The sequence below is a fragment of the Euleptes europaea genome, chromosome 5 (assembly GCF_029931775.1).
Source record: "Euleptes europaea isolate rEulEur1 chromosome 5, rEulEur1.hap1, whole genome shotgun sequence".
Lineage (NCBI taxonomy): Eukaryota > Metazoa > Chordata > Lepidosauria > Squamata > Sphaerodactylidae > Euleptes > Euleptes europaea.
Genome location: NC_079316.1, coordinates 77284036 through 77308187, shown reverse-complemented (window position 1 = coordinate 77308187; position 24152 = coordinate 77284036). Strand labels below are relative to the sequence as shown.

The following is a 24152-nucleotide window of genomic DNA, read 5'->3' as shown; positions in this document are numbered from 1 at the left end:
TTGCATTACATCCCTATGATGACACTGTGGATGTTGGCATTGTGAGCCTATGTAATTCATATTTCCTTAAGGAGCCTTTGACATTGACAGGATATGATGGAGAAAGGCTATACTTAGTCCCCAATCCTGTTATAGTCACCCTCACCACCAAAGGCTCTGGGCCAGGAGGTGCATCTGTAGCCACATGCAAATATGCCTTCGTCCAGAGGGCCCAGTCGAGAACAAGCCCCATGAGGAAAGTCTGGGGGACTTTGGAATATTCAGTCTGGAGAAGAGGAGGTTGAGGGGGGACATGATTGCTCTCTTTCAGTATTTGAAGGACTGTCACTTAGAGGAGGGCAAGGAGTTGTTCCGGTTGGCAGCAGAGAATAGGACTCACAATAATGGGTTTAAATTGCAGGAGGAAAAGTACCAGCTGGATATTAGGAATTTTTTTTTTTTACAGTAAGTTGTTCGACAGTGAAATCAGCTACCCAGGGAAGTGGGCTCCCCCTCACTGACAGTCTTTAAGCAGAGGCTGGACACGCACTTGTCAGGGATGCTCTAGGTTGATCCTGCATTAAGCAGGGGGTTGGACTAAATGGCCTATATGGCCCCTTCCAACTCTAAGATTCTAAGATTCATTGAGATGCACAAGCATCCCAACTACAAACATGGCTTCCATTCATACATGAGCCAGTGTGATGTAGTGGTTAGTGCTGGCCTAGGATCTGGGTGACCCAAGATCTTCACTCCTCCATGGAAGTTCTCAGACCTTGGGCCAGTTCTCTGACCTTGGGCCAGTTGCCATCTCTCAGCCTACCCTGCCTCACAGTTTTGAGGCAAGGTGGAGGTGGAGGGAACGATGTTGTAAGTCACTTTGGGTTCCCATTGGGGAGAAAAGCAAGGTATCAATACCCAAATCAAATCAGTCAGAGATCCAGTGTGGTGTAGTGGCTAGAGTGTTGGACTAAGATCTGGGAGACCCAGATTTGAATCCCTACTCTGGCTTGGAAACTGACTAGGTGACCATGGGGCAGTCCCACAATCATCTTTCAGTTGTTTACAAGAATTGGAAGAACAAGATGATATCATAATGGGACTTCTAAATGCAAGGTGTGTGTGTAGGGGGGGGATGGACTAGCAACAGGGAGACTTGGGCCTCTATGCCCTTACATGGGACTTTTGGCACATCTGGTTTGCCACTGTGGGGAAAAGGTTGGTGGACTAGATGGAGCATCGGTTTGATCCAGCAGAGCTCTTATTAATAATCTTTGCTAGATCTATGTGAAGTGCTTATAGATTTCAAGTTACAAGACGAATAAGGCATAAAATGATTTATTAACTGCTTACAGTAGAATCCTCTCCAAAACCCCACTGAAATAAATGAGTTTTCTTCCCATTAATTCTAGGGGTGGCAATTGAGAATCTTTCCCATATCTTTTGAAAAGATGCAATAAAGATTCTGAATTGACTCCTAATGAAATGTGAGTATTGAAAATTAATGTACTTCTGCTGTATGCCTTCATTGCTTTAGTCAAATTGATTTTTTTTACTTGGAGATATATTGTTTTCTTAGGAATAATTAAGATTATAGCTTTTGGCTTCAAAATTATGTGGATTAGGCCATAAATTTTAAATGGGATTAAAAACAGCTTCTTAATGTGCATGTGAAAGTTTAAGTTTCCCTTCCAGGGAATATTAATTACTGTAGTTAGAAGATAAAAGTATTATTTTTACAGACTGGTCAGACAAGCTCTGATCTGATTTAAGCCTGTTTTTTATTGGAAGGAAATTGAACCAAATTAGCTAACTGTAAGAATTAAATCAAATTGATCTCCTGAGACATCTACACCATGAGTACTCCATAAAGTTCTGGTTTGGACATAGTAATGGCAGAAAAAGAATAATAAAAATTATTGTTGAGCTTGGGACCAGGTATTATACTGAAAGCGAATACAGATTCGTTGTTTTGTCTTTAACACAATACAGGAATCCAGGAATACTTGCTGAAAGTAATTTAGACTGTGGAATATATCTGTGAGATTTAAGGTTCAAAGAGATGAAACTCTGGATGATCTTCCCACCAATTTTTAAAGAGTAGCAGCAACCACATGGGGTCAGGGTTTGATCTTTCCACCCACCCCCATGGGTTTACTTATTAAAATCAATCCCTCCCAGTGCATTTTTAGGAGAAAAAAAAAGAAGATAGGCAAAGTTTCTGCCCCATTTTCTTCTAAAGGGCAAGTAGGTGCTTGTGTCTGTATAAGGTGGTTTTCAGTTAGCAAAACCAAACTGATGAACATTTGTCCCCCTAAAACTGGTGGCCAAAGCAGCCGCATTAAATGTAATGCAAGTCATATCCCTGAATGAAACAGATTTCCATGTCTATTTTCTCTTGAAGGCAAATGAGATCTGTTTAGTGTGTGCTAGAATAGATTTTATATTGCTTCTTGCTGCTGGGAGTTTTATTGATTCATAATATTTTTTCTTAGATTAAAAAAAAGAAAAATGGCAGTTAATGTTCAATATTTTCAGTATTGTTCAGTATTCTTTGGTGAGGAGCTTATCAAGCTGAGCTAGATCCAGGCGCAGTGGAGATCTCCCTGATTGCTTCCTGCCCTTGGATGCTGGAAGGAGGGAGACTCTTAGCTGGAGATGGATCTAGGCATGATGGATCCACACAAGCCACTGAATTATCTTGCCAGAAGCTTTAAAACAACATGTTATATTCAAGAAAAAAACCAGTGGTGAATACAATCAATACCCCTAAAGGCACTTTCTGTAGTTTTCTCTATTCCATGAAACTTTCACAGCAAAAGAATGAATGGCGGTGTTTAAATACACTGTGTGGTCCTCTTAGAAAACAAATTGCGTTTTGAATATCAAAGAGTATACATTTTTTACTATGTTTCTGCTTCAAGACTCTAACCAAGGGAGGATTTTTTTTTTTGCTAACCTGAAATCTTAATTTCTAACAATAATGTCTTCCAAATATTTTGTATTTTTGTGATTTTTTTCCCTGGGGGGGGAAATAAGAGGAGAAGAAGAGAGAAGAGTTGGTTTTTTATATGCCGACTTTCTCTACCACTTGCGGAAGAATCAAACCGACTTACAATCACCTTCCCCTCCCCACAACAGACACCCTATGAGGTAGGTGGGTCTGAGAGAGCTCTAAGAGGGCTGTGACTAGGTCATTCAGCTGGTTTCATATGTAGGAGTGGGGAAACCAACCTGGTTCACCAGATTAGAGTCTGCCACACTGCTCTTAACCACAGCTCTTAACCACTACACCAAGAGGCACAATTCAGTTTTCCACTAAATAAATGCATCTGTGTTTTCTTGATCAACTTCCACCAAAATGGACAGAGGTCTCCCCCACAACTGCAGGATGGTCCAGAATATTTGCAGCAGCGAATACTTCTGAGTTTCCCACGTGTCTGTCAGCTGTAAGATGCAGCCTCCTTTTCTCTCCTAGGGCGGGCCTGTCAGTCAGCAGTGGAGTGCATGTTTTGTATGCAGATGGACCCAGGTTCAGTCCTTGAAGTGATCAGTAGTAGGCTGTGGATCAGTAGTAGTGCCTCTTCTCGGCATGCAGAGGGTGCCAGGTTCAATTCCTGGCATCCCCATTTATAAATAGGATTGGGTAGTAGGTGTTGCAAAAGACCTCTCCAAGGCCTGAATCCTTGAAGAGCTGCTGCCAGTCCGCGTGGACAGTGCTGACCTTGATGGACCAATGGTCTGATTTCGTATAAGGCAGCTTCATGTATTCATGATTCAAGGTTGGCAGCTTCATCCTTGGATCAAAGCTGGGGTTGTGGAGTCTCTTTGCTGCTTGAGGAACTGTTGCCAGTCAGGGCAATGATACTGTGCTAGGCTGACCAATATTCTCTGTCAATATAAGGTACCTTCATATGTCACTGTATAGTGGGAGGGAGGGCATCTCTGTTATATGGGACCTTGTTGTTCTGAGGAGCAATGGTGTAGCCGATGTAGTGGAGAAGAAGAAGAGTTTGTTTTTATATACTGACTTTCTCTACCACCTAGGGAAGAATCAAGCCGGCTTACAATCACCTTCCCTTCCCCTCCCACAACAGACACCCTGTGAGGTAGGTGGGGCTGAGAGAGCTTTTAATAGAACTGTGACTAGCCCAAGGTCACCCAGCTGGCTTCATGTGGAGGAATGGGGAAACCAACCCGGTACACCAGATTAGCATCCGCTGCTCATGTGGAGGAGAGGGGAATCAAACCCGGGTCTCCAGATCAGAGTCCACTGCTCCAAACAACCGCTCTTAACCACAACACCACTCTGGCTTTAATTTTTCAAGGGACACTTCTGTCTTTCCTGAGTCACTGCCTCAATATTTCAGCTTCTCTTGCAATTGATGGGGGGGGGGGAATCTAGGAGGGCAAATGAAGGAGACAGTCCTAATTGCAGAGGCTCAAGGATTTTAATTTTTGTAAATTTCACTTAGAGAATGAAAGGTCTAGACAGGAGGAATCAGGAAGAACAGCAGGCTGTGGAAATATCATTGACAACGTCAAGTCTTTTTTGGGTTGCTCTATTCGTCCATTGAGGATTGTAGATTTGACAGCTAAGGATGGAGAAATTTCTGTAGAGGACACCTGGTGGGTCTTAGATGCTGTAGTTTGCCCTGAAAAAAGATAGTAAAATCCCCAGTGAGCTCAACAAATAAATAGATGTGAACCGGGTGAACCTAATTACCATACGATGAATAACAAGAGGTTTTCCTGCTACTGAATACAAAATTCATACCAAATGCGTTTGGACCTCTTCTGTTTTATATGCTGACAATTCCTTCCATCTGCTCCACTGGTGCATCAAATTGAACACAGAGTTTCTGATATCTTCACCCTTTGGTTCTTGTAGGTTATCCGGGCTGTGTGACCGTGGTCTTGGTATTTTCTTTCCTGATGTTTCGCCAGCAGCTGTGGCAGGCATCTTCAGAGGAGTAACACTGAAGGACAGTGTCTTCAGAGGAGTAACACTGTCCTTCAGTGTTACTCCTCTGAAGATGCCTGCCAAAGCTGCTGGCGAAACGTCAGGAAGGAAAATACCAAGACCACGGTCACACAGCCCGGATAACCTACAAGAACCAATGAACTCTGACCGTGAAAGCCTTTGACAATATCTTCACCCTTTGTTTCCTCGCCTTTTTCTCTTTTTCTTTTAGATCCCTTCCTATCCGACAGTTTTCAGCCTCCTCTATTTCAAGCAGATACTATATCCTCAAAATGTGTTTGGGGCAAAATAAAATCATGGCACTTTGGGGTGATTTTCTCCTGTTTCTTTCCTTGTAGATTGGCATGTGTTTGTAGTGTTTTAATAAGGCCTTGGAGGGTACAGAAGAGGGCAACCATCATGATTATGGAACTGGAGCACCCTTCTTAAGAGGAAAGGCTTAAGAGTGGAGCTTATATGTTTAGAAAAAAGACAAGGAGGGACATGACGGGTTTGTAAAATTTATAAAATTATGCACATGGTGAAAAAAAGTGGACAGGGGAAGCTTTTACTCCCTCTGCTGTAATACTAGAACTCTGGGTTACCCAGAGTAGTTGATTGGCAATAGATTCTAGACAGACAAAAATAAGTAGTTCTTCATGGAACTAGTAATTAAGTTGAGGAATGGCTTTAAAAGAGGATCAGACAGATTCATGGATAGGTCCAGCAATGGCTGCTAGCCAAGGAGACTAAAAGGAACCTTTATGTCCAGAGACAGTACACCTCTAAATATTACCGCTACAAGCTTCATTAGGAGGAGACCTTAAACTTTATGCCTTATGTGATGGCTCTCCAGGGCATCTGGTTAGCCTCTTGGTGAAACAGAATATTTCAATTTCAATTTCAAATACCTTTATTGGCATGACATGTTTAAAAGAGATGTACAAAAGCTGAAATTAAGAAAATTTAAGTGTTAAAAACTAATTTGGATTCAATTTATTCTTTGATGTTGTGATCCTCCTTCTGGCTAAGTTCCCATTGGATGATTGCTGTCATCAGTAATTTCGCCACACTTTCTGTGATTTCTGAGTCCCGATCAGCTAGTAGTTTTTGAAGCGTTTTCCTGTTTTTGAGAGAGAATTCGGAACTAAAGGTTTTATGAAGTTATCTCTTGACGTGTCATATAGATGGCATTCCAGGAGTATGTGGGACAGGGAATCAGGGGATCCTGTACCACATCTGCAGACTCTATCTGCATGGGGTATTTTTAGAAATCTGCCATGAAGGATCGCCAAGGGCAATGTGTTGGTTCTGGCTTGATCTAGGATGGACCACTGGTCTGATCCAGCAGTACACTTTGTATGTACTTGACTTCCAATTTTGTATTCTAAATAAACATTATACAGTGATGCTATTTCCATCAATTTTTAAACTGTAGGGGGGACCTTCCCCCAGGGGGGGAGTGGGAATTGTACATTTTGAGAAAATTTGAAACATACACAATCCTTATTTTCTTATTGGATCAAAACTTACCGTGCTGCTTTAAGAACTTACCATGCATTATGTACAGTTCAGAACATACAATTATCCTGAAATTTAATAGCACTAAATAGCTTAGTTGTATGCAGTAATTACAAGCATGCCCAGTGCTTGTGAGGGAGCAGCAAAATGTTCTACCCTGAAGAACCTATCATAGTTCAGGAAAACAGTGAAAAATCAGAGTTGAAAATTGAAACTGTCAACATTGCAGCAAACAAAAGAACATACTATCTCCTCTTCATACAGATGGCGTTCTCCAGAAAACAGAAGGAATCTGTATTTTGAAAGAGCTGAGAAATAAACATCCCTGTAACTAAGGCTGGAACAGACAATAGCTTTTCAGAAAGCTGAAAATGCTCTGACAGAGACACTGTATTTTTCCACCATGGCTGGCACATATCTTTTTCTCCCATTTTTGCCTTGCAATGCTACAGCTTGGCCTGGATCCAAAGGCACCGTTCCAGTCATGGAGGAATCTTCCTCTCGCAGGAGACATCTTCCGTTTACAGAGTTTTTCCATGAATGGAAGGTCTCCTCCATGACTGGATGGGCACCTTTGGACCTGGTCCATTGATGTAGGGGATTAGTTAAATTGTGGAACTCCTGCCCCAGGGTGTGGTGATGGCTGCCACCTTGGAAGGCTTTCAGAGGGGAGTGGACATGTTCATGGAGGAGAGGGCTATCCATGGATACTAGTCAAAATGGATACTAGTCATGATGCATGCCTATTCTCTCCAGGATTAGGGGAGCATGCCTATTATATTAGGTACTGTGGAACACAGGCAGGATAATGCTGCTGTAGTCGTCTTGTTTGTGAGCTTCCTAGAAGCACCTGGTTGGCCACTGTGTGAACGGACTGCTGGACTTGATGGGCCTGGGTCTTGACCCAGCATGGCTTTTCTTACGTTCTTACCTTCTTATTATTAGACACAGAGTTGCTAGAAATCATTCTAAATCTGTGACTTGAAAAGTATGTCACTATTCTAAAAGAAAAGATATTTTGTAAGTGATCTCCAGTTTTCCTGCTTGAAAACTGGAAAAACTAGGCCTCAATATCCCTTCCCCAAATTTCAGGTTTCCCTTTTCCAGATTTTCACATCGGATTGTTCTTCAGCTAGGAGTCTGGGGGCAAAATGGTATCATCAGCACAAACTGACCAGAAGTGCAGTTTGCTGCACAAGGGAATCCTGCATGGATTCTGCATGGCATCCTGCATGGCAGGGGGTTGGATTGGATGGCCCTTGTGGTCTCTTCCAACCTTGTGTGATTTTGTGAACAGAACCAACAGTAAAGAAATAGCCTTCCATGCTGCTCTTCTGTCGTTGACTGATTTAGGGAGATAGTCTCAGGGTTCGTGTGCAGGCTGTGCTCTGTCCCATCTGTGCTATAAGTCCTTGCCCCTGGAATCTGCCTGACCCCAGCTTTGCAGACACACTGCCCCCACTCCCAGCTCGCCCAACTCCAGATTCACCACCTCAACGGTGGCGGCTCTCCCCCACCACAGCCTGCCCAACCATTCTTCTCTGGGAGCCACACTGGACCTGGGGGACAACAGCAGTGACAGCAGGGGGTGGTGGCAGCGAGCCACACGCTGGCCTGATATGCAGCGGCAGTGACCCCAGGAGCCATGCTGGGAGCCATGCTAGGACTAGGGTTGCCAGCTCCGGGTTGGGAAATACCTGGAGATTTTTGGGGCGGAGCCTGAGGAGGGCGGAGTTTGGTGAGGGGACGGACTTCAATGCCATAGTGTCCAATTGCCAAAGCGGCCGTTTTCTCCAGGGAAACCGATATCTTTCGGCTGAAGATCAGTTGTAATAGCAGGAGATCTCCAGCTAGCACCTGGAGGCTGGCAACCCTAGCTAGGACCAGCGTTAGCAATGGAGGCAGGGCAGGGAGCCGCTGCAAAGCTGGAGTCAGGCAGGCTGGCCAGGGTTGCCAGATGGTTTTTTTTTTTTTTTTTAAATACCATACATGCTGAGGCTCAGCCCACCTTCTCCCAGGGCAAAGAGCATGAAGCACGCTGTTTGTGCTGGGAGGAGCACCCAACTGAAGCACGAGGCAGCTGTGGTTGCCATTTCACACTTAGGCTGCCTCAGCGCAGCCTCGTGCAAGCCCAAACGTCGTGCTTTGCTGTTTGGGCTTGGCCAGGTTGCCAGTTGACCCCAACAGTCTGGAATTTTCATTGACTGTTCAAGAAAAACACTGAAAAAACGCCGAACGTTTAAATGTTCGGTATTTTTTCCATCCCCCCCCCCCCCAACAGTCAGTGAAAATACCGGACAGTCCAGGTCACTGCTGGATGCCTGGCAACCTTACAGCTCCGGGCGGGGGAGCTGCTGCAGCAAAGCTGGGTTGGGCAGGCTGGGGGGAGCATCCTTTCACTATTGCACGTTTCCAATTGCCGTTATGTAATGTTGTTTGTAACAAATTTCATACTACTCATTTTGAGTAAAACCTTTCATTTCACCCATTGACTTTCATTTCACCCATTCTACCCAGGGTGGGGGGAACTCATAGGATTTTGAGTGTGAAACAAGTCTTGCCTTAAGAAACATTGCACTCATGGAGAGGCAGCCTGGTGTAGTGGTTAAGAGCGGTGGTTTGGAGCAGTGGACTCTAATCTGGAGAACCGGGTTTGATTCCCCACTCCTTCACATGAGCAGCAGACACTACTCTGGTGAACTGGGTTGGTTTCGCCACTCCTACACATGAAGCCGGCTGGGTGACCTTGGGCTAGTCACAGTTCTCTTAGAGCTCTCTCAGCCCCACCTTTCTTACAGGGTGTCTGTTGTGGGGAGGGGGAGGGAAGGTGATTGTAAGCCGGTTTGATTCTTCCTTAAGTGGTAGAGAATGTTGGCATATAAAAACCAGCTCCCCCTCCTCCTCCTCCTTATTCCTAAAATATTTCATATGAGTTTTTATTTTTGTGCTGCCAATCATTTCCCTGAAAATAATCATCAGAAAGAAGCAGTATAAAACATTTCCCTTGCCCAAATTTTTCAATTGTTTTTCCTGGGTCTTCACCTCTCTAGGACTTGCTGGGAAGGCTACAATGGAGAGCAGACCAAGCTGCATCCTATTTTGCTCCAGCTTCCCAACAGTTCTACTGAAGTAGGAAGATGCTATGGTTGTGATTTTGAATTTTTCACTATATCTTTTGATGACCGTTTCAGACCAGCCTGTACGGTTGGGTAGTCTGTGCCTTGCCTTGACCCCGCCTCTGACCTGTTCTATGGCGATTTACTCTGCCTGCATCCTTTTTTTCATCTCCTTCTGCTTCTCTTTTTAACAGTGTCTGCTTAGCACAAACTCATCTGTTAGCACAGGCATATTAACTTCACAGAAATTACTACCCCCTAAACATGTTAATATCATGCCTGTCTTCACATCCTTACACTTGTAATGTCACACACATCGAGGGCTTGAAAGGAAGTGAGAACCAGCTCTCCTTCGGTTGGACTGTTTGAGAGTGATTCATCCTCATTACAGGGACCAGGCAAGTGGTTATTTAGAAGTCGAACAAGTTCTCTTTCCAGTCCTCCTCTTATTCCAGTCTCTGGGCCTTCTCTTATGCTGCCTGTCCTTCCCTGTTCCGTATCCAGCAAGCAGTTTCCCTCTTCAACCGAATTTACTCATCTGTGCTAAAAGGTTGGCTCCAGCGGTAGATTTCCACTAACAGAAAGGAAGTCTGATTTTTTTACCCATTCTCCCCTTTGACATAGACCTCTGACTCTCCCGTCATGCTGTTCCTGAGGGGATTAGATCCAGAGGTAGCCGTCACATTGAAGTCTAAAGTCACCAGGTCAGCACGTATCCCTCACAGGGTAGCATTTCAGGCTACAGCAGGATGGAAGAAATGGCAAGGAAGTCATGTTCTGCTGCTTGGAATCCCTTCCATTGTTACTGCTGGATCCAACCCAAAATCCCTTTTAGCCTTTCTCTCATTTTTGGTGCTCAAGAGTGGAAAAGCAGAGGCAGTTTTAAATGAGCTTGCATTGGGGTTTTGAATAGATTCATGGCCTTGCAGGGCCATGGTTTTATAATAAAAGTAGGTTTTATAATAATTTGTCTAGCAGTTAAAGGTCTTGTGCTTATTCTTGAGGTGGTGAAGTCCTTTATTGTGGTGTACTGCATCATTTGGGGGGGGGGCGGCAGGCATTTCTTCAAGGAAATCCCCACTGTAAACCTTACAGCCCATTCCTGAGCTGACGGCGTGCGGAGTCGGCGGGGAAGAAGCGCAGCGCACCTCTTCCTAAGCCGACTTGCGCACGCTGTGGGAAAGAAAAAAGCCTTTTCAAGGCTTTTTTTGTTTTCAATGGGGCTAAAAGCCCCATTGAAAAGAGCGAGGCTGCGCCCGCTGACAGCAACGCCATTCCCGCTGGCAGTGGCCAGGGCCAAAACGTGATAGGAAGCTGCCTAACCGGCGGCTCCTCCTCCCGCCCTTGCGCCGGTGGAGGGGCAAGGTTCGGTCCCGCGGTGCTCGGCCGCCAGTGGGACTGGCCTCCCCGCCAGCATAAGTGCGTGTAATCATGTGATTGCACACATGCTGGCGGCGGGGTCATGCCTCCTCCTAAGAGGTTCCCCCCCCCCCAGGAATGGGCTGTCAGAAGTTATCATATTGGGGGAAAAAAACACTAGGCTGTGCATCATCGCTGCCTGTTAATTTAAACATCTGAAGAAGTGAGCTGCGGCTCACAAAAGTTCATACCCCTGCTACCAGTTGAACTTCCTACTCGATTGAAAAAAGTGTTCATGTATGCTACTACTGCTGCGAGGGTAGTTTGAGCGAGGAAATAGAAACAACCATTCGTTCCAGAAATAGAAGAATGGAGGGACAAATTAATGGAATATGCCCTTATGGAAAAAATGACTGGAATGATAACTACTAATAGTGATATGGCTCTTGGCCAGCATTATGAGACATGGAACCCCTTTAACAATTACATTGAGGCTCAAGGTTCACAATAAGAAAACGATAGATAAGATTTTTTTATAGGATATATTATAATGTAATTTTTACTTACAGAAAACTACTAGATTTGTTAATGCATTAACTGATAATAGACAATGACTTATTTTCTGTACAAGCCATTTATATAATCAGCCCAAGTAATGAATTATGGTAACATTATCAGCCTGTTCTGCGCTAGAATTGTTTTTTCTGACTTGTAGATCATATCTATGTTTGATATTCATACTTTTCCCTTTCCCTGTTTTCCTTTTGTACCCTTGTTATTTTATTTAATAATTTTTTTAAAAAAGTTCATACCCTGCCAGAAATTTTGTTAGCCTTTAAGGTGCTACTGGGCTTTTGCTCTTTTCTGCTGTTAGTGACAGACTAACACGGCTACCCATCGTGTTAATTTACAGTCACTGTTTTTGAAAAAGAAATTCTCATTATCCTAGCTGGGGAAGAAGGTCAATCCGAGTGATATTCAAGACAATGCCATTACCTTTACCTTTTTTTTTCCAATACAGAAATGAAGTGAGGGTGGAGGGGGCCTATTTCTGGTCAATTATTCTGGAGTGAACGGTGGGTTCCCTTGAATATTGCGGCTGCTCTTTCTGATCCGCAACCCCTAGAATGACACGCTGCTTGAAAACTTAATTGTTATGTAGCACCATCTGCCAGTCATGCTCGGGGGATGTGCCGAACTACCACCTTCACATCACCATGTCCCGATCCTTGTCAGGCAGCTGAGGTATTTCATTATCTTTGTACTGTTCTGCCCACCAGGAGGAGGTGGTAGGAATATTTTTTGCTTTGCAGTTCCAATCTGATGAATACATTAGGCTGCAGCCGGTCATGTGATGGAATGTAACGAGACAGGGAACGATTGTGAGGCTTCCAGAACCCAAAGCACCCTTTTAGTTTCCAAAGGCAGTCCTTTGGAGCTTAGATGGCCGCTGGATCCTCTCCTGGGGTACCCAAGGAACAATCACATGGCAGAAGTTGGAGGGCGAGAGATTCAAAACAGATAAAAGGAATTATGTCTTCACACAACGCATAGTTAAATTGTGGAACTCCCTGCCCCAGGATGTGGTGATGGCTGCCGACTTAAGAGGGGAATGGACATGTTCTTGGAGGAGAGGGCTATCCATGGCTACTGGTCAAAATGAATCCTAGTCATGATGCGTATTCATTCTCTCCAGGATCAGAGGAGCGTGCCTATTATATTAGGTGCTTTGGAACACAGGCAGAATAATGCTGCTGCAGTTGTCTTGTTTGTGGGCTTCCTAGAGGCACCTGTTTGGCCACTGTGTGAACAGATTGCTGGACTTGATGGACCTTGGTCTGATCCAGCATGGCCTTTCTTATGATCTTATGTTCTTATGTTGTTTGGAGCACTACTTCACTCCCTTACTTGTTTATGCATATAGAGAATAAGGCTGTCGAGAGCGTCTGCAAAATTAAGGCTGCTTGCAGTCACACATTTGGAAGAGACCTGCCACACTATGAATGAGCCTTGAGCTCTGTTTTTAATATATGTTGGACTCTCGCAGGCACAAATCCCATGCAAATATATGCTGCAGCCATTGGCTGCCACCTCCTCTTCTCACCGTTCCTCAGTAGGGGAATGAAGCATCTCTCAGCTGGTTGCTTGAGACAGGCTGCTTCCATATCGTGCACTTGGCTGCGGGACTCGTTCGTTTCCAGAAGCAGGAGAAGAGGAGGGTGGCAGCAGCAACGGTGAGGGGGCAGGCAGATGAGGAGTGAAAGAGAGTGCCCAGCAGCTGAGTTCGCTTGCCCGGCTGTTCGCTTGCCTGCCACCCTGCAGCCGCTGCCTCCCATTGTGGTGAATGAATGCAGTCCTGCAGTTGAGTACATAAGATGGAAATAACCCATCCTTTGGCGACCAGCTGCAGGGCGCCAGATTCCCCATCAGAAGGAATGTGACAAATAGCTCTCCTGGTATACCCCCAAAGACCATTACGCTCATCTAATGACAATTTGTTGGTCACACTAAGATCAAAATGATAGATAGATAGGTAGATAGGTAGGTAGATAGATAGATAGATAGATAGATAGATAGATAGATAACCAATAAGAAAATTAGTATTTTTTTAATCTTCATTGACTGGGAAAAGGTTGGAAAACCACCAAGGAAGAGCAGGGTTGCAACTCAAGGCAGGCAATGGCAAACCACCTCTGAATGTCTCTTGCCTTGAAAACCCTATGGGGTTGCCATAAGTCAGCTGCGACTTGATGGCAAAATAAAAACAACCACAGTACAATCCTAAAAAAGAAATTCTGAGGATTGTACTGTAAGCCCCATTGAATAGACCTTAGTAGGCTTCCAAGTAGACTTGATTAGGATTACCGTATAAGCTGTCCTACCTGAAAGGCATATTGCCATGCTTATATTCCTAAACACAATTTTGGCTTCTTTCCAAAAGAAGAACAAGAGAATAACCATGTTTTCTCAATGAAAATAATTTAAACTTACAATTGATATGATACATTTACAACAGAAGTGTAGCAGAACTAATCTCCGAGTTCCTAGCTCTTAACCACCTCTTCTTTATGCTTTAGATTCATCTGACACGTAACCTTACAGAATTCCATGATGTCCACCTGGACTACAGTTTCTTATCTTAATCAGTGGAGATGTTTCACTTGAAACAAGAGAACAATAATTACCTGCTAATTGTTTTGAACTTTCTGGAGAGCAAGAGTGCAAAAGACCAAGGCTAGGACATTTGGAAAGTGGGAGGGGAGTTCAAAGAGGAAGTAGTGTGGGTGGGAATGCAAGACTAATGAGAAAGACACCACAGTAATATTCTCTTACAAAAAGGTAACACTGCCTCATATATCGAGATATTCCAACAGAAAAAATATATACATGCCCAATGGAGGATTTTTAAAAAAGTGATGCCTTGCTATTTTTGCTCTCCGTCTCCTTTGGATATTTAGTTGATCCACAGAGCAAAGAGAAGAGGTAGATTTCTATTTTAAAACTAGCCAAAGCCTATGTGGATCTTATTAAGTATTCTTCCCTTGTCTGCATCATTAAGGGTTTTTATAGCACCACATGCCTCCATGGGAAGAGGAAAAGGAATGAAGACACGATTATAGATAGATAGATAGATAGATAGATAGATAGATAGATAGATAGATAGATGTGTGCCTCTACACAGCAAAGCACAGCATTAGGTGATTAAACTGTACATTCTTTAGAATGCTTTCCTGGGAGTTAACCCCACTGAATCAGCCTGAGTAGGATTCTGAGTAGACCTGCTTTGGACGGCTGCTTCCACACGGATTTTTCCGAGCATGGAGAAGAGGAATCTCCCAGTTTAAAAGGAGCATTGTACTCGTTCTGAGCACAACTCCATAGTGTTTCCTGAGCTTTCCCCTTTAATCTGGAGAAAAAACAAAGCCTGTCTTTTCTCTGGTTTGAAAAAGGGAACTGTGGGGTAGCTGCAGGTGGAGGGTCTGAACACTTCAGTGGTTTCCATCATGGAGAGCGGAGGCAGAGGCAAGGTCTGCTTTGAAAATGGTGCAGGGCAGCCTGCTGCTGCACACCATTCCTCTCCCTTTAGCGGTTTAAAGGGCTTTTCCCCTGCTGAGCCATGCTAGGTCTTTCATGCCTGGCTGCTTCACTCGCAGTCACCCCTCCCAACGACTTCAGGTCTTTGTGTTGTTTATGCATGCCGTTTCCAACTGTCAGAGGTCGCCTCGCTCTCCCCCTGCGTTTCCCTTCATTTTGCCCACGTTTTCAGAGACCTGTTTTATCTCGAATTTGAAAACACGGGGAAACGCAGGGGGAGAGCGAGGCGACCTCTGATGGTCAGAAATGGCACGCATAATCTGCACAAAGACCTGAAGTCATCAGAGGGGTGACGGCGAGTGGAACTCAGTCAAGAAAGAGACAATGGGGAAATAGGTGTGTGTGTGTGTTCAGACTGTTGCAGTCCCTCTGTGTTGGAGCAAAGGGGGGAGGAGCAGGGAGTAGGGAGGCAGCAGCAGAGAGTGGTCTGGGGGTAGGGTAGGGTTGCCAGGTCCCTCGTCACCACCGGCGGGAGATTTTTGGAGTGAAGCCTGAGGAGGGCGGGGTTTGGGGAGGGGAGGAACTTCAATGCCATAGAGTTCAATTGCCAAAGCAGCCATTTTCTCCAGGTGATCTGATCTCTATCGGCTGGAGATCATTTGAATTAGCAGGAGATCTCCTGCTACTACCTGGCAGTTGGCAACCCTAGGGTAGGGGCATGTGAATGTTGCTCCTGTTTGGTCCTGCATCTTATGCCCCTATCTGGATGCAGTGTTCAATTGCAATCCCTGACCAAAGGGATTTCTAAGTCCCTTGAGGTCAGTGGCCTTACAGGGGTTTAACTTTGCTTAGGATTGTCCCGGGTGAAAATAAGCAGTATGGGCTGATACAGGGTAACAGTAAGAAAGTGGCCAAAGTGATATCTCCCATATTCTGCTTTGAGCCAGTCAGAAATGTGCATGTAGCTGAGAGAAAGCCCTGTTACAGGTTGTGGCAGTTAACACAGTTTCAAGTACAGGATCAGGCTGCACTTTTCCATTTTCTTCTGTTTGCTTTTTCTGATTGTCACATTATTTCCCCATGTCAGCTTTTGGCATTTACATAAGAGCCCATGTTTCATAAGCACTCAGCCAACCGTGGCACGTTTTTAACTTTTAAAAATTATTGTTTGTACTTCCTAGGTGGGGTGTGGAATGGTATAGTATAGCCCGATCTCAGAAGCTAAACAGGATCTTGGATGGGAGCCCACCCAGGAAGTCTTTGCAGAGGAAGGCAATGACACACCACCTCTGTTTAATCACTTGCCTTGAAAACCCTATGGGGTCTCCATAAGTTGGCTGTGACTTGATGGCATTTTACTTACACCCACACACTTTCTTGGTCCAATAGGCTCATGTGTTTTGTCACTTCTGGATCACAATGTTATTATACAAGTCATACAACTATCTGTTATTTGCCAAAACAACAACAACAACAAAACACGTCAAGACTTTTTACGTGATCTGATAAAGGCAATTTTAACCCATTCCCTAGAGAAGGATGAGTCCACATTAAAGCACTCATTCTATTGGCCATATCACCTCAGTCCTTGCTGCATTCAGATTCAGCTCTTTCTTTCCCATCCACTTGGCTACTCTATTGAGGTATTGGCTAGGACACACATAGCTGTACTTGGAGGTTAGTTAATAAAAAAGTGCTGTCATCACGTTGATGACACCCAAGCCCAAAGCTTTTGGATGATCACATTGAATAGCCTGATGTAAATATGATAGGTGACAAAATGGAACCTCAAGGCACATCATACAGGTAAAGGGCCAGGCAACTGATACTGCATCTCTGACAGAAATTCTCTGCATCTTATTAGAGAGATTGAAACCGAGTACTATGCCTGTAATCCTCATCTCCTTCTCCAACCAGTGTAATAATATGGAGTAATCTACCATCTCAGATGCCAATCTAGCTCATGGTGGTGGAAAGTATTCTTTTCCAGTACCTATAAATTACATTTGTAATGCAAAGCAGCTCAACAGCTTAGAGTTACTCCAGTTTTCTAATCTAATTAATATCTACCTGCTTCCTGTTTTTCTTAAAAAAAACCCATCAACTATTTCTGTCTTCTTGTTCAGGCTCACAAAATTGACTGTATACAAGCTTAAGTGACAGTAACATCCAGTAAATTATCTCTCCTAGCATTGGGTCCAGCATAACCAACTGAAAGTGTTCTCAGAAAAGAGGGCGAAGCTATTAATACTGCTCATTACCCTAAATGAATTAATGTACTCAAATCTCTTGAGTAGCCCTAAATAATCAGATAATTTTTAGTGGCATTTGGAAAATGATCTCCTTTGATTTTACCAAAAGATATTTCCAGAGATAAAACCAGGGGAAAGGGAGGGGAGGGGCTGTGGCTCAGTGGTAGAGCATCTGCTTTACATACAGAAGGTCCCAGGTTCAATCCCCAGCAGCTCCAGTTCAAAGGACCAGGTAGGAAGTGATGCGAAAGACCTCTCTCTGAGACCCTGGAAAGCTGCTGCCAATCCAGGTGGACAATATTGACCTTGATGGACCAATGGTCTGATTCAATAGAAGACAGCTTCATGTGTGTTTATTTCTGGAGTATGACGGATGGGACTGGGAGACATTGGTAATTCACTTTCCTTTCCACACAGTACAGAAGTTCCCATCAGCAACCCTGTCACCTCACCTCCCGTTTCTCTTTCTTGGTTTGTGAGAAATCATTCTGTTTCCTAGTTCATGGGTAACTGTAGGCTTTTGGCCTGTAGATAAAGATAACATTAAAAGCTTTCTACAAAATGCTAATATACCCGAGTTAAATTCAGATGATAAAGATTTTATGGAAAAAGATATTAATATACAAGAACTAGAAACGGCCATCCAAAATTTGAAAATTAAGGAGGCCCCAGGCCCAGATGGCTATATAGCTGAATTTTATAAAATGTTAAGTCACACAATCAAAATTCCATTACTCAAAGCAATAAATAATATCTTTCAAAATGGAAAGCTGCCAAATACATGGGCTGAAAGTAACATTACAGTTATTCCCAAGCCAGAAAAGGATCCAACCTTAACTAATAATTATAGACCAATCAGTCTCCTAAATATTGATTATAAAATCTTGACTTCAATCTTAGCAAACCGGCTAAAACAAATAATTAATAAATACATTAACCCTGACCAAGCACGTTTCCTCCCTAAGAGACTGTTAACATCTAATATTAGGAAATTTTTTAATTTACAAGATTATATAAGAAAATCAATGGGAAAAGCAGTTATCTTATTCTTAGATGCTGAAAAAGCATTTGATAGAGTTGAACACTGTTATTTGAAGGAAACAATAGCTAGCTTTGGTTTCAGGGGGAAATTCCAGAAATATTAATATTCTATATAACAAGTGTCAAGCTAAAATAAGAATTAACGGTGAAAGAACAGGAAGTTTTGATATCATGCGGGGCTTTAGGCAAGGCTGCCCTTTGTCAGCTCTCCTATATGCTCTCTCTCTAGAACCCCTGGCAATCTCAATAAGAGATGATAATAAAATCAAAGGTATACAGATTAAAGACGAGGAACTTAAATTAAGCCTATATGCGGATGATATAGCGCTCTTCCTAACTGAAGCAGATAAATCTGGATTAGAGCTTAGAAAAGTGATAGCAGAATTCAGTAATAAATCTGGATACAAGTTAAATGCAAATAAATCTGAAGCTCTTTTTTAAAATATCGATAACAAAAAGGAGAAACAATTATAAGCAGAAGATCTAAGATAAGCTGATAATGTTAAATATTTAGGAATATGGTTAACTAAAGATAGAACTAAATGTTTAAATTTAAACTGCGGAAAAATAGCGAAAGATCTGAAGGATTATTTTCAGAAATGGCTCCCTTTGAACTTTTGTCTTAGGCCGAGTCAACCTAATTAAAATGATAATTTTGCCAAAATTGAGTTTTATTTTTAATAACTTATTTGTAGACATACCGAAAAAATGATTGAAGAATGGCAAAAGATCTGTAATAGATTCATCTGGCAAAATAAAAAGAATAGATTTAGAAACAATAACCTATATGAGATTAAAAGCAAAGGAGGGATTGGTATGCCAAATTTATTAACGTACTATCAGGTGGCTAGGATAAAGTGGTTAAAATCATGGGTAGTAAATGATGAAAAGGAACCATATATCATGATTGAGCAGGACTTTGTTAAATTCTTGCTAAATAAATGGCTTTGGGTTAAAAAAACGTATAGGAAAAATTTCTACAAGAAAGATAATAATTGCATTAATACCATTTAAAGCAATGGAATGCGCTAAGAGATAAACTAGCTCCAGATATTTCCCCAATGTCTTCCTTTTTATGGAATATCTTAGCTGAGAACCCAGAATTCCAATTACCACATAGAATAAAGATAGATAAACAGAATGAACGTAATTATTGGATTAGAAATAATAATTTAGAACCTTTATGTAAAATTATGGATAAAAAAGAAATTAATATTACATTTTTAGAATATTTACAAATAAAAAATATTGGAATAACCTAAAAGAAAATGACATTTCCGAAATTAGAGATAAATCAGGGTTTGAGAAGCTGATGTTACAAGACAAAACTCTAACTTCAAATATATATACAATTATACTTAAAGATAAATTAAATCAAACAACGGAATATCAGGATAAATGGAACACTTACTTAGACAGAGTGTTAAGTGACCAAGAATGGGAACACATTTTCACAAAGGGAATTAGATTTCACAGTCAGTATGCAAATGAGAGAAAATCTAATAAAGTTGGTATATATGTGGTATATAACCCCACTTAGACTAAGTAAAATCCATAAATCAGAAAACGACAGCTGTTGGTACTGTGATAGAAAACAAGCAGATTTTATACACATGTGGTGGAAATGTGAGAGCTATGTCATTTTGGTCCGAAATAGTGAAATGTCTAACGGTTGGAATGGAAGTTGATATTCCATGTAAACCCGAGATATTCTTGTTAAATTTGGTACCTAATCTAGCTAAAGATCTACTTTGTATGGTGTTACATATGATAACTGTGGCTAGAACAACCTTTGCCAGTCACTGGAAACAAAAATCAACTCCAAAGATAGAGGAATGGCTGGTTAAAGTTAAAGAAATATATGTTTTAATTAAGCTAACAGCTTATCAGAAAAAACAGAGATACAATAAGATTGGATGTGGTATAGTCACATACAATAAGTAAAATATAGAATTTCATAAATAAGGGCGGGAAAGAGGAGTGTGTTGCGCTCAGTCAGGACGTAATGATAAATATGAAGACATAGAAATAAGCTGTAGTATGGGAGACTTGATCTTATTTTATTATGTGTGTGTGTTTGTGTGTATTGTATTTTAAATTATGGAGACTCAGTAATTCTGTTTTTTTTAGTTGTTGTTATTTGTTTTTTTCTAATAAAATTAAAAAAAAAGAGTAACTGTAGGCTTTCAGGAAAGTATCTAGCCATCCCTGCTTCCTTCACAATAGGGGCAATCTCATGCCATTCCTGTTAGAAATGGGAGTGAATCTTTCTAGATTATTGTTTTTAGTGGAAAATTCATTCTTGTAGGGTCTTTCCCCAAAGCAGCATTTTTTTTTTGTTTCAGCGGAAATTGTTTCCTCATTAAAAGGTACAGGTACTCCCCGGTGCAAGTGCTGGGTCATTACTGACCCATGGGGTAACGTCACATCACAACTTTTACTAGGCAGACTTTGTTTACGGGGTGGTTTGCCACTGCCTTCCCGAGTCGTCTGCACTTTACCTTCAGCAAGGTAGGTACTCATTTTACTGACCTCGGAAGGATGGAAAGCTGAGTCAGCCTTGAGCCACTATCTGAAACCGACTTCCATCGGGATCGAACTCCTCTTTACTGAAACAGTAATCTACTATTGCCAGAAAACATTGGGACCCATTCCTCAGCCTAGCAATTCTGTTGCTGTCATTAGCCTGGGTGGATGCTATGGGCATCTACCGGGTAGTGTCTCTGGCGTCACCCCTGATGAGTGATACATCCATGTACGCTGCCTTTTGATCCTTGGAGGAATGGTGGGATATAAATATGAGGAACGAACAAAGGAATGCATGAATTAGGGTTACTAGCTGGCCTGGGGGAAAAAAAACCTGGCCTGCTCTTGGGCCTTTAACAACAGCTATAGTCACCCTGGGGCCATTTTTTTGTACTGTGTTTTTGATGAAACACATAGTAAGACCATGGCTATGTGGTGATATTTATGCCAGAAAACCCCACAGTGAATGCTATCAAAGACCAGTCATGGCCCTGCCATCCTGGCACATGTTTACTGAATGTACATACGGTATTCCAGATTATATGAAAGTTCAGGGGAAATCTAGAAAACTGCTGAGAGGAAGAAAAGAAGGGAGAAAATTCTTTCTGGTGGATTGGTAGCACCAAAGTTAGCGACTGTTGTGTAATGTTTATTAAACGTAACTCATTTAATGTCTAAAGAACATGAGCAAAGATTTGGGAATTTCTCCAGGAATGTTTCCTTTTGAAACGTCGTTTATTCTCTTCTAAGAATGAAGACTGAACTATTGTGGATAAGTAATATGCATATTTACAAGACTCATTTGACTAGATAATGGCTCCTTCTTGCTAAATCGAATTGCTTGCGTCGTTTAATTACCTTTACAGTATGCCTGAGCAAAAACAAAGCAGAAGGGAATCCACCACTTACCTCTTTTTTACTGGCAGCCCTTATTCCACCTGTTCTGCATTACCTTTTCCACCCCCACCACCCCCAACACATATGCGTGTTTTCTCTGACAAACTCACTGCAAATGTTGAAGAAACCTAATAGAAGAGCCAAGATAAATGTGTCAGGGTCTATACATAGTTCATTTGTTTAGACGACTGGCATACAGTTTATGTTAGCGCTTCGTTACATGTTGGTGAATGTCTGTATGAACCAATAACGGTGCTTAAGCAAAGTGGAGCATTATTGAGAAAATTGCCCACTAGATCAGGGGTGTCAAACATGCAGCCCTTGGAGGGCTTTTCTCCGGCAGATTTGATACAGCTAGCCCCCCCTTGCCCGTTCCTTTGTGGGCTGTGCAGGGCAGCTCTGGCCTCACGCACTCAGCCGCTACCCTCCCCTGTCCCTCTTTGTCTTCCCCTCTCTTTCATTCTCTTTTTCTTTCTCCTTACTTTCTATTTCTCTCCTTTTCTCTCTCTCCTGCTTTCTCTCTTTATCCCTCTTTCTCTCTCTCCTCCCTCTCTCTCCCTCTCTCTTTCTCCCTCTTTTTCTTTCTCTCCATTTCTTTCTCTCTCTCTCCATTTCTCTCTCTCTCTCTCTCTCTCTTTCTTTCTTTCTTTCTTTCTTTCTTTCTTTCTTTCTTTCTTTCTTTCTTTCTTTCTTTCTTTCTTTCTTTCTCTCTCTCTCTCTCTCTCTCTCTCTCTCTCTCTCTCTCTCTCTCTCTCTCTCTCTCTCCCCCTCTCCCTCCCTCCCCCTCCCTCTTTCTCCTTTATCTGTTTCACTCTTTCTGTCTCTCTCTCTTTCTCCCTCTTTCATTCCCTTTCTCTGTCTCTCTGTCTTTCCGGACTGAGGGAGGACTGCAGGCTTGCCAGCCAAAGCAGCCACCCCCACCCCAGTTTAAAAGTTTTAAATACAAACATGCTTAAAACATAACACTCACAGTGTTATTGTTTTAAGCATGTTTGTATTTTAAGTAAACAATAATATCATTTATTGGCTTTGCCTGTGTCTTCTATAAAGTTTATCTCTCTGATACCTGGCATTGAATTTTTATGGTACACATGGCCCAGCCCGACCAAGTGACATTTATGTCATATTCGGCCTTCATAACAAATGAGTTCCATTGGTGTTGTCTTGCTTTCTAGCATACGGTTTCACGTTGCAATCTCTTGATGGTCACCACCCCCCTCCAGTCCCCGGTCCCATTCTCCCCTCCAGAGTGCTGTGGGGGAATGCAGAAGGCATGTTTCCTTATGTAAGAGTAGGGGAAAGTGGCCAGCGTGGCTGCCCCGGGGAGCAGTAACTGGGGCTCCATTCTCTTCTGCAGCAGTGAACCTTTTAAAGCAACCGGATGCTACTCTGGATTGCGATCTGGCAGACCTACCTTGAGAACTTGAAGTGAGGGGAGAAGATCGCGGAGGCAGACCATCCCTAGATATTTGTCCTTTTTAGACATTCTACATGAGTAGGATGAACATGTGGTGGTGGTGAGGAATGAGATCGTGCTGATAAGAAGAAGAAGAGTTGGCTTTTATATGCCAACTTTTTCTACCACTTAAGGGAAAATCAAACCGGCTTACAATCACCTTCCCTTCCCCTCCCCACGTACAATCTTCCCCTCCCTACTCCCTGTGAGGTAGGTGGGGCTGAGAGAGCTTGAAGAGCTGTGACTAGCCCAAGGTCACCCAACTGGCTTCTTGTGGAGGAGCGGGGAAACCAACCTGGTTCACCAGTTTAGCCTCCACCACTTATGTGGAGGAGCAGGGCATCAAACCCGGTTCTCCAGATCAGAGTTCAAAATATCGTTCTTAACCACTACACCACGCTACACCTGTGTGTTAATTGACATGGACATATAGAGCTTGCCTTTTCAGGATTCCTAATCATATGACCAAAAACTTGACATGTGTACAGTGGTATGTGCACAGGCTCTATAATACAGTGCCATGAATGCACGTAGATTAGGGGAAGAGCTTCCTGCCACAATCCTGCTCCTTGCCCATGAATGTTTATTCTGTCCACGTGGAACATCTGAAAAGAGCTGTCCATGGTGAGATGAAGAAGTGGACTGCTGTAGTTCCCTGTATTCTCTGCACCACACTAACTCTCTTATTTAAGGCAGATGATAAAGTCTAATTACGAATGTGAAGTGTGAAAACTTGGAAGCTTGCTATTCTTAGCGTTGTCAGTCTGGAGCGCCATGTTGTCTCGTTCCCCTTGTGTTGCGACGGCTGTCAGCTGCGCAGGAATCAGAATGATGAATAGTGGTTGTTGGCCTGCCACTTGATTTGATTCAAGTACAAGATGCTTTCCAAGCAGGTCAGGAGGGGATTGGTTTTCAAATGGTAGATTTGGGTTTTTTGTACGACACAGAGTGCCAAGTCATTGTTGGAGAGAGTGCTGGAAGAATGAGATAAAAGATAAACCATTCCC

The 24152-nt window shown here is 42.8% G+C and overlaps 1 protein-coding gene and 1 non-coding gene across 2 annotated transcripts in view; both read left to right on the top strand.

The window, feature by feature from the left end:
* The window catches only part of STK32C (serine/threonine kinase 32C), a 224667-nt gene that overhangs the window by 37878 nt on the left and 162637 nt on the right, over positions 1 to 24152 (top strand). The gene's annotated exons all lie outside the window — the stretch shown is intronic.
* TRNAV-UAC (transfer RNA valine (anticodon UAC)) lies at positions 17372 to 17443 on the top strand. Its single transcript has one exon. It is a non-coding gene; the product is annotated as a tRNA-Val (tRNA).